Here is a 13016-nt window from a genome sequence, read left to right on the forward strand (position 1 = left end):
TGGCCGTGTTGATGGAGATTTTTGGCCTTGAAATGGATCTGTGCGTGGATCTGAAGCAATCCGTCTGCTGATCACATGTAACTTGCACCCATCTTAAATTTGGCCTTCTTGCCATTGTCCCAACACCGACGCTGGTGTTTAGAGTGATATTTGCACCGGTGTTCATTAGAAAAGTGTGCGAAATTGTCATTTTTCAACTCTAAAAAATCCAATTCTACCCTATTTCGGATACTACTTTAAAAAACTATAAATAGGGTCTATCTAGGACGTTTTTAGAGGTGAAAAACATTAGTCTAACTTAGTTTTAACATCTTTTCATAATTTATCCTTGAGAGATCAAGATCAAATGGAGGCAAATCAAGGAGCATGCAAGGAGAAGATTAGAGCAAGCAATTGAGAAGTTTTCTTGCTCATTTTCTTATCTATGTAGCAACTCTTTGAATTCGTGGTTTTAATTTCCAAATCATGTTGAACTAAATTGTTTCTAGGGTTAGGGTTTTTATGAAGGAATTTTATTAATTCTTCTAATTTAATTTCTTGCCTTTTGTTATGATTTATTTATCTTGATTTAATTATGTGTTTATACTTGGCTATCATAGACATGCTCTTAGAGTTTGTATTGAATTGAAAAAGGCAATACAACCATGCACTAGATAGATAAATATATTTAGACTAATTATGAGAGTAGGTTAGGATTTGTATTACACACTTATATCACCAAAGTTCTTAAAGGGTTTAATTGAACACTTGAGATCTCGAGAGAGATGCAAGATTTAATTAGGCACACTTTAGATGTATTGAGAGATAACCTAAGGTATAATTGTGGGATGCATTCATAGTTTGTTAAGAAATTAATTAGATAATTGACTCAAATTTTGGATTAAAACTTGAAACCCTAGACATGTGTCTATTATTTTCTCACCACAGTTTATTTGAATTGATTATTTTTTTATTGTTTAGTTAGAAAATACAATTTTTTGAATTTAAATTTTGTTATTCAATTAGAATAATTAAAGTAAAAAATTAACTCATCTCTGTGGGTTCGACCCTGAAATACTCTAAGTAATTTATTACTACAATCGAACCTATGCACTTATAGGAATTCATCGATCAAGTTTTTGGCACCGTTGCGGGGGTCAACGCTAAGTTTCTCTACTTTAGTTATTTTTGCCTTTTATTTTTATTTTTATTTCTTCACTTTTGTTTTTATTTTCTTGCTTAGGTACCTTGGTTTAAGATGGCTTTGGACACTCCTAGTAATCAAAATCCACCCCTAGCTCCGCCTGCTAAATTTCATCTGAGAAACATCCAATGTCTTATGATAGCAGCTTCCTCACATTGTACCCGACTAAGTGATGGGGTTAGAAATTACAAGCTAAAGACCTTGCATTTTAATATGCTTTCTGTTTTTCACAGTCTACCTAATGAAGACTTGCTATCTTTTATCTGAGAATTTTACTCGGTGGTGCAGATTTTTCCATTGGGTGGGATATCAAAAGATGATCTACGGATAAGGTGTTTTCCCTACTGCCTCATGGACCATGCTAAATCTTGGTTGCAAAACTTTCTTGAGGGAACCTTGAGAACTTGGGAAGATGTTTACAATATCTTTATGACCAAGTACTACTCTCTGTAGAAAACTATTAATCTAAGGAATAAATTTGGTCCTTTGCTCAAATGGAGGGAGAGCCTATTCACGAAACTTGGGAATGATTTATGCAGTTGCCTACTCAATGTCCTCATCACCATTATCCGTTGGCTCTACAAGTGCAATTTTTCTATGATGGGCTGACTTTCACAATTCAAAACATGGTAGATTTTGCAGCAGGAGGGTATATTCATGATAAAACTCCAAAAGAATTGGTTGCAATATATGAGTTACTTTCTAATAACTCTCAACAAAAACAAGTCGAGATAAAGGAGCAAGTGTTTAGAAAATGTCTACTTCTAAGGATTTGGGCTCACAAGTGGCTGAACTGAGTCATTAGATGCATCAGATGCGATTATTGCTAAAAGGTGAAACTCAGTCTCCAGAACCATGTTCTCAAATGAATGATTTCTTTTCTAATATGTATAATGAGGGGCAGAGAAATCTCCCTAATTTATCATGGAGAAATTAAGAGATCACCCCTATGGGACCACCTGGGTTCCTAGGTCAGCCGTAGGGATCTCAATATCTGCCTTCGCTTGCTTAAGAAAAGAAGTTGAGTGTTAAAAACATGATGTTATAATACATGCAGAAATTGGAGCAAATAGCTCAATCTCAACAAGTTTCTATTCAAAGTTTGGAGAGACAAGTAGCCAATTGGCTAAAATGCTAACTGAAAGGGGCAAACATCCATGTACTATTGAAGTAAACTCAAAGGAGGCTACAATGGCAATAACCATATGCTCAGGAAAAGTGTTGGATGATCCAGGAGTTAAAATAAAGTTGGTACTTGAGAAGAAAAATAAGGTTAAAGTGGGTGATGGAAGTGAAAAATTTGAGGATGAGCATGATGGCTTGGGCAAAGAGGGTGAAGATGATCAACGTATAAAATTGCCTGAAGTTAAAGCTGATGTGCCACCTATCCTCTTCTTGCAAAGGTTTAAGAAGAAAGCAATTGATGAGATGTATCAGAAGTTCATGGATATGCTTGGCAAGTTACAAGTCAATATGCCTTTTTGAAAATTTGGCAAATATCCCTACTTATGCAAAGTTATTAAAGGAGATAGTGTCTAATAAAAAGAAACTAAAGGACTTTTGCAGAGGTGTCTTTCACTGATAAATGCAGTGTAGTGTTTCAAAATCGTCTTCCAATTAAGATGAAAGATCTAGGGAGTTTTATTGTGCCCTATCAATTTGAGCATATTCTTGCTGAGAAGTATTTATGTGACCTTGGCTCTAGTGTTAATTTGATGCCTTTATCATTTTTAAGGAAATTGAAGTTTGCCAACCTAGTACCTACTCAAGTGATTCTACAATTGGCTGATCATTCAGTGCATTATCCAATGGGTATTGTAGAAGAGCTATTGGTTAAAGTTGATCAATTTTATTTTCCTATTGATTTTATTGTTCTTGATATGGAAGAAGATATTTCTATACCTATTATCCTTGGTAGAGGGTTCTTAGCTACGGGGGGAGCTAATACAGATTCACTTGAAGAAAAATTAACTTTAAGGGTTGTTAAAGAGAAAGAAGAATTTGTTGAAAAGCTAGAATATCTTTTCTGTACAGCTATAAATTCTATGTATATCCCATGATTTCTGCTTTATTTTAGGATAGAATAATTTACTTCTAATGTATTTTAGGATAGAATAAATTAGCTGCTAATTTTTAGGAGATTAGAGATTTCATGGAGTTGACAAAAGTCAAATTCCATTTGTATAAATGTTGTACAGAGCCTAGAACAAAATTGATAACCGAACAATTCAGTTCTCTTTTTCATTCATGGTATCAGAGCTTTTGCTCTTGGGCCTCTTCTTGTCAACTTTCATTGCTGAGTGCTTTCTTCTTTTCAAGTCTTTATTGCCAAGTGTAATTTCCAGCCTTTATTGCTGATTTTTTCATTAGGCCTTCATTGCCAATTTTTCTTTGAAACCTCTAACATGTCTGAAACTGAACCATCAGAAATCAACTCCAATACCAAATCAGAAGTGACCTCAAATATTCTACAAACATGGAATTTGCAGAGTATCTAAGCAGCCTACAAGCTCAACGGAAAAAACTATTTGAAGTGGTCACAATTTGTTCAAACATTTCTTAAAGGAAAGGGCAAAATCCATCACTTGCTTGGAACTGGACCAAAAAGGGAGATTCTAAATTCGCTGCTTGGGATGAAGAGGATTCTATTGTCATGTCATGGCTGTGGAACTCCATGTTGCCTGAAATAAGCGACACTTGCATGTTCCTACCAACAGCTAAAGATATATGGGCTACTATTCGACAGACCTATTCAAAGGCAGGAGATGCTGCCCTAATCTATAAGATCAAAACAAAGATCTCAGCCACTAAACAAGGCAACCTTTCTGTTACTCAATATGCCAATCTTCTGTAAAATCTATGGCAGGAACTAGACCAATATCGGTGTGTTCAGATGTTGTGTAGTGAAGATGCAGCCACCTTGAAAAACTTTATCAAAAAGGATGGGGTTTATGACTTTCTTGCAGGTTTGAATGTGGAATTTGATCAGGTCAGAGTCCAGATATTGGGGAAGGAAAGATTATCATCTCTGAATGAGACAACATCATTGATCCGAGTTGAAGAGAATAGGCGAGAAGTCATGTTGGAATCTAAAATATTAGAAGACTCGGCAATGATTTCTACAAAGTCAAACAATAAGGAAGCAAAGATAGGTAATGGGTGTACAGAATCAAATAAAGACACAATTTGGTGCACATACTGCAAAAAACCATGCCATACACGAGATGATTGCTTCAAACTCCATGGGAAGGAACAAGTCCTTAGTCGTAAAGGAGGATTCAAAGAAGGAAAAGCCCACTTAACTGATGGAGAAGACCAAACCCAAGAAATATCCAACTAGGTTGGTATAGGAGAATTCAAGAAAGAAGAAATCGAAAAGCTAAGAAACCTCCTAAATTCCCTTGAAAAGTCCTCTAGTACGTGTTCATTGGCTCAATCAGGTAAGTACCATAACTCTTATGCTTTAAGTGCCTCAAGCATGTCTTCTCTAGGCTCTTGAGTCATCGACTCAGGAGCTACTGACCATATGACTCAACCCAATCAGATTTAAAACATACAACCCATGTCCTGGAAATAGAAAAATTACTGTTGCGGATGGATCTCCTATAACTGTTGCAAGCTAATGGACAGTAAATCTATCAAATTCTTTGTCCCTAAATAATGTGTTGCATGTCCCAAAATTGTCCTGCAATCTCATATCCATCCATCAAATTACCAAAGATCTGAACTGTAAAGTAACTTTCTATTCTACTCACTGTATTTTTCAGGATTTGGTTTCAGGGAGGACGATTGGACTTGCTAAGGTGAATAATGGGCTTTATTACCTTGAAGAAATGAGTGGCAACAAGCAGAACAATAATCAGTTATCCCTCACCTGCTCCTCAAATATTAAATCTGAAATTTGGCTTCATCATTTCCGTCTTGGTAATCTATCTTTTATTTTACTTAAAAGCATGTTTCCTTCACTTTTTAAGAATGAAGATGTTAGTAGTTTTCATTGTGATACATGTGAAATTGCTAAACATCATAGACTATCATTTCCATTGAGTAATACAATATCTACTAGACCTTTCTCTTTGATACGTACTGATATTTGGGGGTCTTGTAGAGTTTCTAATATTTCTAGAGCAAAATGGTTTGTTACATTCATTGATGATTGTACTAGAACTACTTGGTTTATTTCTTATAAAAGAAAAATCAGAAGTAACCAGTATTTTTCCAATATTTCATAAAATGATTTGTACACAATTTGAAAGTTTGATTAAAAAAGTAAGATCTGACAATGTAAGAGACTATTTTAATTAAATTCTCTCATCTTTTTTCCAAAAAAAAAAGGTATAATACATGTTTCATCTTGTGTAGACACACCCTAACAAAATGGGATTGCTGAACGGAAAAATAGACATTTACTTAATGTGACTCGAGCAATTTTGTTTCAACATAAAGTTTCAAAAACCTTTTGCAGGGAGGTTGTTTTAACTACTACACATTTGATAAATAGAGTACTTTCCAAAGTGATAAATAATCAGAGTCTCATTACTGCTTTTTCTATTTTTTTACCCTGATTTTAATGTCTCTTGCACATTGTCACTAAAAGTGTTTGGTTGTGTTGCTTTTGTACATGTTCATGCACACCAAAGAAACTTGATCCAAGAGCTTTAAAATGTATTTTTGTGGGATACTGAAACACAAAGAAACGATACAAGTGTTATCATCCACCTTCAAAATTTTTTTTTACCTCCATGGATGTTACATTTGTTGAAAATGAACCTTACTCTCAAAGTAACAATCCTCATCTCCAGGGGGAGAGTTCTTGGAAAGATAAGGAATTTCTCCTCGATTTTCAAAGTCCTACAGTAAACTTGAAGTCTTTCAAATCTGACCATACACCAAATTCCAAAGGAGAACATGCTAGCAGTGAATCTGAACCTGAATTTGAAGTTAAACATTCCAGTAAAGAAATTGAACTTGATCTTGGAGCTGAGAGAAAAACTGGTTTAAATCCAACTACACCACTCACGATCTACTCAAGGAAGAAAGTTCATATTTCTGAACTTGTGCAAATCCAAGAATCTGAACCACAATCAGGTACTGAAAATTTTGTTCTTTTATGTGTTCAATTTGACTCTGCTCCTTGTGAATTTAATGATTTAGACCTGCCTATTGCTGTTCGAAAAGGAACACAAGAATGTACTAAGCATCCAATCTCAAATTTTGTGTCTTTCCATAGACTCTCTCCACAACATAAAACTTTTCTTACCACCATCAACTCCACTTCAATCCCACAAATACTGCAAGAGGCACTTAGAAATAAGAACTGAATACAAGCTATGAAAGAGGAGATGAATGCCCTAGAGAGAAATAAGACTTGAAAAATTGTAAACCTGCCTAAAGGAAAGAAAACAGTAGGGTGTAAATAGTGTTTACTTTGAAATATAGAGCTGATGGTTCATTAGAAAGGCTTAAAACTCGGTTGGTCGCAAAAGGATAGTATTTTCTAGTACCACAAAATATAGCTCTTCCCTGATATTCCATCGTCAGGAAAGATACCAGAGAGATACTAAAGAGCTCTCTCAAGGATCGGCGAATACGTGTTGACCTGGAAAGCCACCCCAATACCTTTGGAGATTCATATATCAGTTTGTCGATATGAATCCAGGTACGCTTCCACAATTTTATCATTAATTTATTTCTTAATAATCGCCATAGAGATTTTGGATTTAATAGGTGATGGTTTTCACCAGTGGTTAAATTTAGATAACCACCCTAACAGTATCTTCCTCTCACTTGGTTTTGTTTTATGAAATTTTGATAGCACGTTTCTTGATTGCATGGTAGTTTAATCAAAATTCTAAGGTTGGTTAGGTATTTTCATCTTAGTTCATTTGGTTATCACGAGTCCGTAATATTATTATTTCGCACATTGTCTCGATATTTCGTTTGTTTTAATTTGTATGTACCTTGAAAAAATTTCCCTTATATCGATCCAGTAAATTTTCACACAATTGGTTTTATAGAAATTCAGCTAGACATTTAATTTAACAAATTAGTCATTTTATGTAATATTTCTAATAACAAAGTAAATAAAACAAAATAAATTCAAGGCATACACATAACTCTTTTTTTTTTTTTTTGAGTTCTCACAAATTCAGCATCGTTGATGGAGATTTTTGGCCGTGAAATGGATCAGCTCATGGATCTGAAGCGATCCATCTACGGATAACATGTAACTTGTGACACCCCCACTTCTCCCTAAGGCGAACCAAAGGGTATTCGCGGGACGCCTGCCCAACTCTCGCCAGGACTCAAGTCAATTCCCGTTCCAAACTTAATATATTACTACCCATCCACGAAAGAAAGTAAGAAAGTGCGGAAAACTTTCATCTTAATAATATATAATAATAATCCAATTCTTGCATCGGATTTCCAAAAGTTACATCAAATCCCAAAATGTACAACATCCGGATACATTGAATATTCCATCCACACATTAAGTTCCCAAAAGTACAACCGATACGAAATCTAGTCCAAAATACCTTAGAAACCCTAAACCAAAAGTACGTCAAAAGGAGGGGTTTCTCCAAGTTCACTCCATGACCAACCTGTTAAGGAAAACAAATCTATAGGGTGAGCGAAACGCTCGTGAGGCCAATAACACACATGCAAGCACATAGTCCAAGTAACAAGCCAAAATTTACAAGGAGAGCAATAATATATCAATAATTAACGATTCACTGAAAGTAAACAGAAACAATTCAAGGATACTGGAGCTCTCAGGAGCTATATTCCACTGGCACGATCAAGAACCTCCACGAATTGACACTCCGTCAATCGGGTAAGTTTAGTCCGTAGAACTCCACTTAACCTGTCCCCTTTTCACCTTACATACCCCTGTATCGGGCCCGCCTGTCATTTGTTTGAGGCAATACTTCAACGAGTATGCCAAGCAAGATCTCTCCAATAGATTAAGCTTATCATGTGATTCTCATGGCTCGCCGAGGTTCTCGACCAAGCCCATGCCGGCTCGAGTTCCAAGGTTGGCCTATGATTTTGGGCGTCTCCCATGTACATGTGTGTGTGTCGAGGAGATTCACTCCAGCGACGTATGCAGCCATAGCATACTATTTCAATCCATACACGCATGTGACGTATTCAAGCAATCGAGATATTCAAGCATTTCAAGTACGAGTCATTTATTTCAAGCGAGAACGAGTGCGATAAAATACACTCTCATCTCGAATTTTAAAATGTCAAATATCAATAACATGTAAACACGTATCGAGTTCACAGGAGTTCAAGTAAACATGCACTTGACACTCACCAAGTAAACAAGAAGAAACGGCACTCGAAGTTCAAGCGTCCACCATGGGATCCTTTTGAAATTCCTCTTGTGTGCCTGAGCAATTAATAAGGATTTATCACTCATAAACCCCCAATTATTACGAAGATTGTACTTAGTGCACAATCTAAGAAAATTTCATGAAAACGAATCCCAATCACTCGTAAATCGGGGTTCAAAGATGGGATTTTAAAGCACAAAAGCAAACAAGGTTTCATCTTGGAAATCAAGTTTAATACGTTCAAGTAACATCGAAGGAATGAGCAGAATTTGAAAAACTCTATTTCCTTAAGGCTTGGAAATTTTTCAGTTTTGATACGAGATTTTGGAAAAATCGTATCTCACTGTTTACAAGTCCAAAATTGGAAAACTTGATACCGTTGGAAATCTCTTCCAAAGTACTAAAAGTACCTAGAATACACTTTTCTAAGATTCCAAATGAAAAATATTCAAAAATGAGCTCAAAGTCGCTGTTTTGGTTCATAAGGCAGATTTAAGTTGGTTTTTGGCCAACTTTAAAAATTCGACAAAATTCACTTGATTGGAGCTAGCCTTTGAAATTTGCAAATCTATTAGTGTTGTAATCCAAGTTTACAACAAAATAAGCGGAACGAGAAACGGAGTTTTGAACACCAAGATATGGTAGTTCAAAGTTACCCAAATTTCCTTGTTAAACAAGGGTTTTCCAAAATCAAGTCTTGAACTTTGGTAATTTAGTCGAGCAGCGAAATGGACTCGGATTGGTACCAAATTTGGCAGTATAATACTCCTATATAAAGGGTATCCCTCTATCAAATTTCATGGAAAAATACCTTCGGGAAGGAAGTCAACCAAACAACCAAAGTTTCGAAAAATCCTAAGGTAAAACTGCCTTGAAATATTTGGCCAAGAAAAATCCTTCAAACCTAGTTCATTTGTGTAGGAAAAGCCTAAGGAATATTCATGTACATTTGGTAAGTGTTTTAACTCCAAGAAACTTAATTGGCAAGTCTACACAAGTCTAGCATCAATTCTGCCCAAAATTTAGGGTTTTCAAGAACAGGGCAGGTTTCGTATTTTGATCACAAATTGCTCAATTCAACTTGGAATTTAGCATGGTTGGTGGCGTTGGAAAATACATTCATAAAACTATAATTTCACAGAGAAATGTTTTTGAAATTCAGCACACAACTAGCTCAAATTCGAGCCTCAAGTTGCAGCTTCTGAACTTCATTCCAGGAAAACAGAGAAACAGGACAGTCATCTTTAAACGGTTGGTACGGGTTACTCGAGTGGAATTAGGGGTTGTATTTTATACCGTTGGAAAGCTGGGAATGTCTAGTTTCAAATGCCACTAACAGAACTTGATTTTGACATCGGAGCACAGAGTTATGGACAAAACAAGAAGACTGTGTGAGCATTACGCGAAATTTTTCCAGGTTTGCTAGCTTTGCGAAATTAATCCATTTAGCCAACCAAACCTCAATATTTTTCGATGAAACTTTATACACCATCTATACAACATATAAACATTATATACAAGCTATTAAAACCTCAAAATTCATCAAAAAGAGGCACGATTATAACAGAGGCAGAATTGGAAACCTTACATCCATGCACTCCTTGAAGTTTATACTAGCTATGCACCATTAATCTACCAATTTGAGCACTAAACCAATATTAAATCCATCATCAAGCATCACATCAGCCATCAATTCAAGAGTGGGAGTTCATAGATCCCACATTCAAAATTTTTCAACAATAACAAGCCACCCACATGAATATCTAAGCTCATTAGTGTAAATCAACTTCCATAAATCAAAACTAGATGGTTTGATCATTACTTACTTTGGTTGATGAACAAAGCAGAAATTTCATTCCTCCCTTGGTCCAAGAAAACCATGGAAAGCTCCCTTTTTTTGTAGCTAGATGAACTCTCCAAGTGTTAAGCTAAGTGGTCTTCAATTTTGGTGTGAAATGGTTGGGATTTGGTGCTTGGAATGGAGTAGAAATTGATGAAGCAAGTTTGGTTCTTGCTCTTGGAGGTGGCCGGCCAGATGAGGGAGAAGAGAGAGAGAGATTGGTCTGAAATAAGGCTTCCAAAGGAAGCTTAATGACTAAGAGTTTGGGTGCACAAAAGTCAAGCGCAATAGTGCGCGTACGCGCGCGTTTTGTGCTCGATTCCTCTCGAATTTATTTCACTAGTGCACTAAACCTCTAATGTACTTATATTCATATAATTATTATTCATTCTTAATTGTCCCAAAATAAGGGTCTAAAGTCCCTCAATTAAATCGCGCGCGTGAAAACGCGTATCTCCAATTTAAACGCGATAGAGTAAAACCTCCAAGAAATTCTTATAATGATCGTACCAGTAACTATCACTTGAGTACTTAAACCTAAAATTGCCTATTTTAGGACCATTGTACATGTCTTAAATTTTTCGAGCTTATTGTACTCTCAATTGGCTAAAATTTTCAAACATGTTTTCACTATTTTCATTAAACGAGCTTCCAAAAAATTAATTTTTGAAACAAGTCACTTTAAAAATATAATGAATCTATAATTCCACGTATTTAGGTCTAATAAGGATAGAAAATAATATTCGGCGCAAATATCCAAATAAATAATTAAATGAGCCAAAAATAGGGTTTTAAAAATAAGAATTTTACGAGTCTTCACATGAGTCTAGTTTTAATTCCTCAATTAATCTTTCTTGATCTACTATTGATCATTCTTAATTCTCCAATATTGATACACTCCCGATCCAAGTGTAGCCTCGAAAACGTGCACTCGTTATTCCGAACTAATGAAATTTTCAAAAGTAGATTTTCCAACAAAACGCTTTAAAACTATAAAAGAGACGTTGTTCCATATAAATGGATTTAAAATGGTCGAAAATTAATAATTCGGAGAAAATGAGTGAATAATTATTTAAATAACCCAGTAATATTCTATAAAAATAAGAAAATTTTCAGGTCCTCACATCCACCCCTCCTTAAAAGGAAATTTGTCCTCGAAATTCACACCTGGGACAATAAATGGTTCAATCTACCAAATGAATCACCAACTTATGTTCTCCAACCCATTCTTCACAATCTTGATTCATTCGACTAGCAATCAAATCTTGATTTCTTTCTAATAGGTAATTTAACTTCCAAGTCATATAGCAATTTAATCGGTTTCATGTCTGCCTCATATAAGTAATACCTTCACTTCTTTAACGCTATTATTATAGCCACTAACTCCAAATCATGAGTTGGCTACTCTCTTTCGTGATGTTTTAACTTTCTAGAGGCATACACAATCACCTCATCATGTATCGTTAGTGTACATTCTAAACCATCCTTTGAAGTATCTGGATCAATCATAAAACTATCTCCTCTACCCGGTAGGGCTAACACAAGTGCATTGGTTAAACACTTTTCACCTTTAAAATTCTTCCTCACATTTGGAATCCTAAATAACTTGCCAAATCTTACATTTTTAGAAAAGTCCTTGATCAAGCCAAAGGTAATATTCAATCACCTCGAAGAACTCCAACTTTCAGTAGGATTCTCTAGTCGTTTCCTCTTAAACAACTTCCATTTTAGTTGAGTCAATAACAATTCCCTCCTTAGATATTGTATAACCTAGAAAGGCTATTTCTTTCAATCAAACTCACATTCATTGAACTTAATGGAAGTTGGTGCTTTCTCGAGGCTTGTAAAACTATCATCAAGTGTCTTTCATGATTTTATCAAACCCTAGAGTATACCGACATATTATCGATAAATACCACCACAGGTTAATCCAATTACGATTTAAAACCCCGATGTATTCAGGTCATAGTTGTTGCTAGTGCATTGGTCAACCCAACGGCGTAATTGAAGGTTCAAAGTGTCTCTATCTTGAATTGGAAGTGATTTTAAACACATCAGTTTTTAGGATTCTCAACCGGCAATAGTTCGACTTTAGATTCAACTTGAATAATATCACGGCTCCTTACCATTGGTCAAAATCCCCGGCTATGTGAGACAATGGAGTATTTGTTCTTAATGGTCACATCGTTTAAGTCTCGATTAATCTATATATATATATATATATATATATATATATATATATATATATATATATATATATATATATATATATATAGCCTCAAGTTTCCATTTCAAATATGATATCCGATCCCTCAATCATTATGCTCATCAAATCTACCAAGGATTTCTTTTCACTAACCCAAATCTCACAGTATTAATATATCAAATTGGCAATCAAACATTGGGTCTCAACTTCAACACCAAGTTCTCGATTTGGTCACGATCCCTGGTCATCTCCAAGATCTCAAGTTTGCCTACCCTCTCATGTACAATCTCGATCACGTCTACTACTATGCATGTCTTATTATCAGTCTAAAGGTATAGGGCAAAGTGTAACTGTATATATATAAACCATGACTTTAATTAAAAACAAGGTACATCTCCATATGTCATGGAAAAATCGTAATAGTTGCATCAATTCGGGATAGGTTTA

The sequence above is a fragment of the Coffea arabica genome, chromosome 11e (assembly GCF_036785885.1).
Source record: "Coffea arabica cultivar ET-39 chromosome 11e, Coffea Arabica ET-39 HiFi, whole genome shotgun sequence".
NCBI classification, from domain to species: Eukaryota; Viridiplantae; Streptophyta; class Magnoliopsida; order Gentianales; family Rubiaceae; genus Coffea; species Coffea arabica.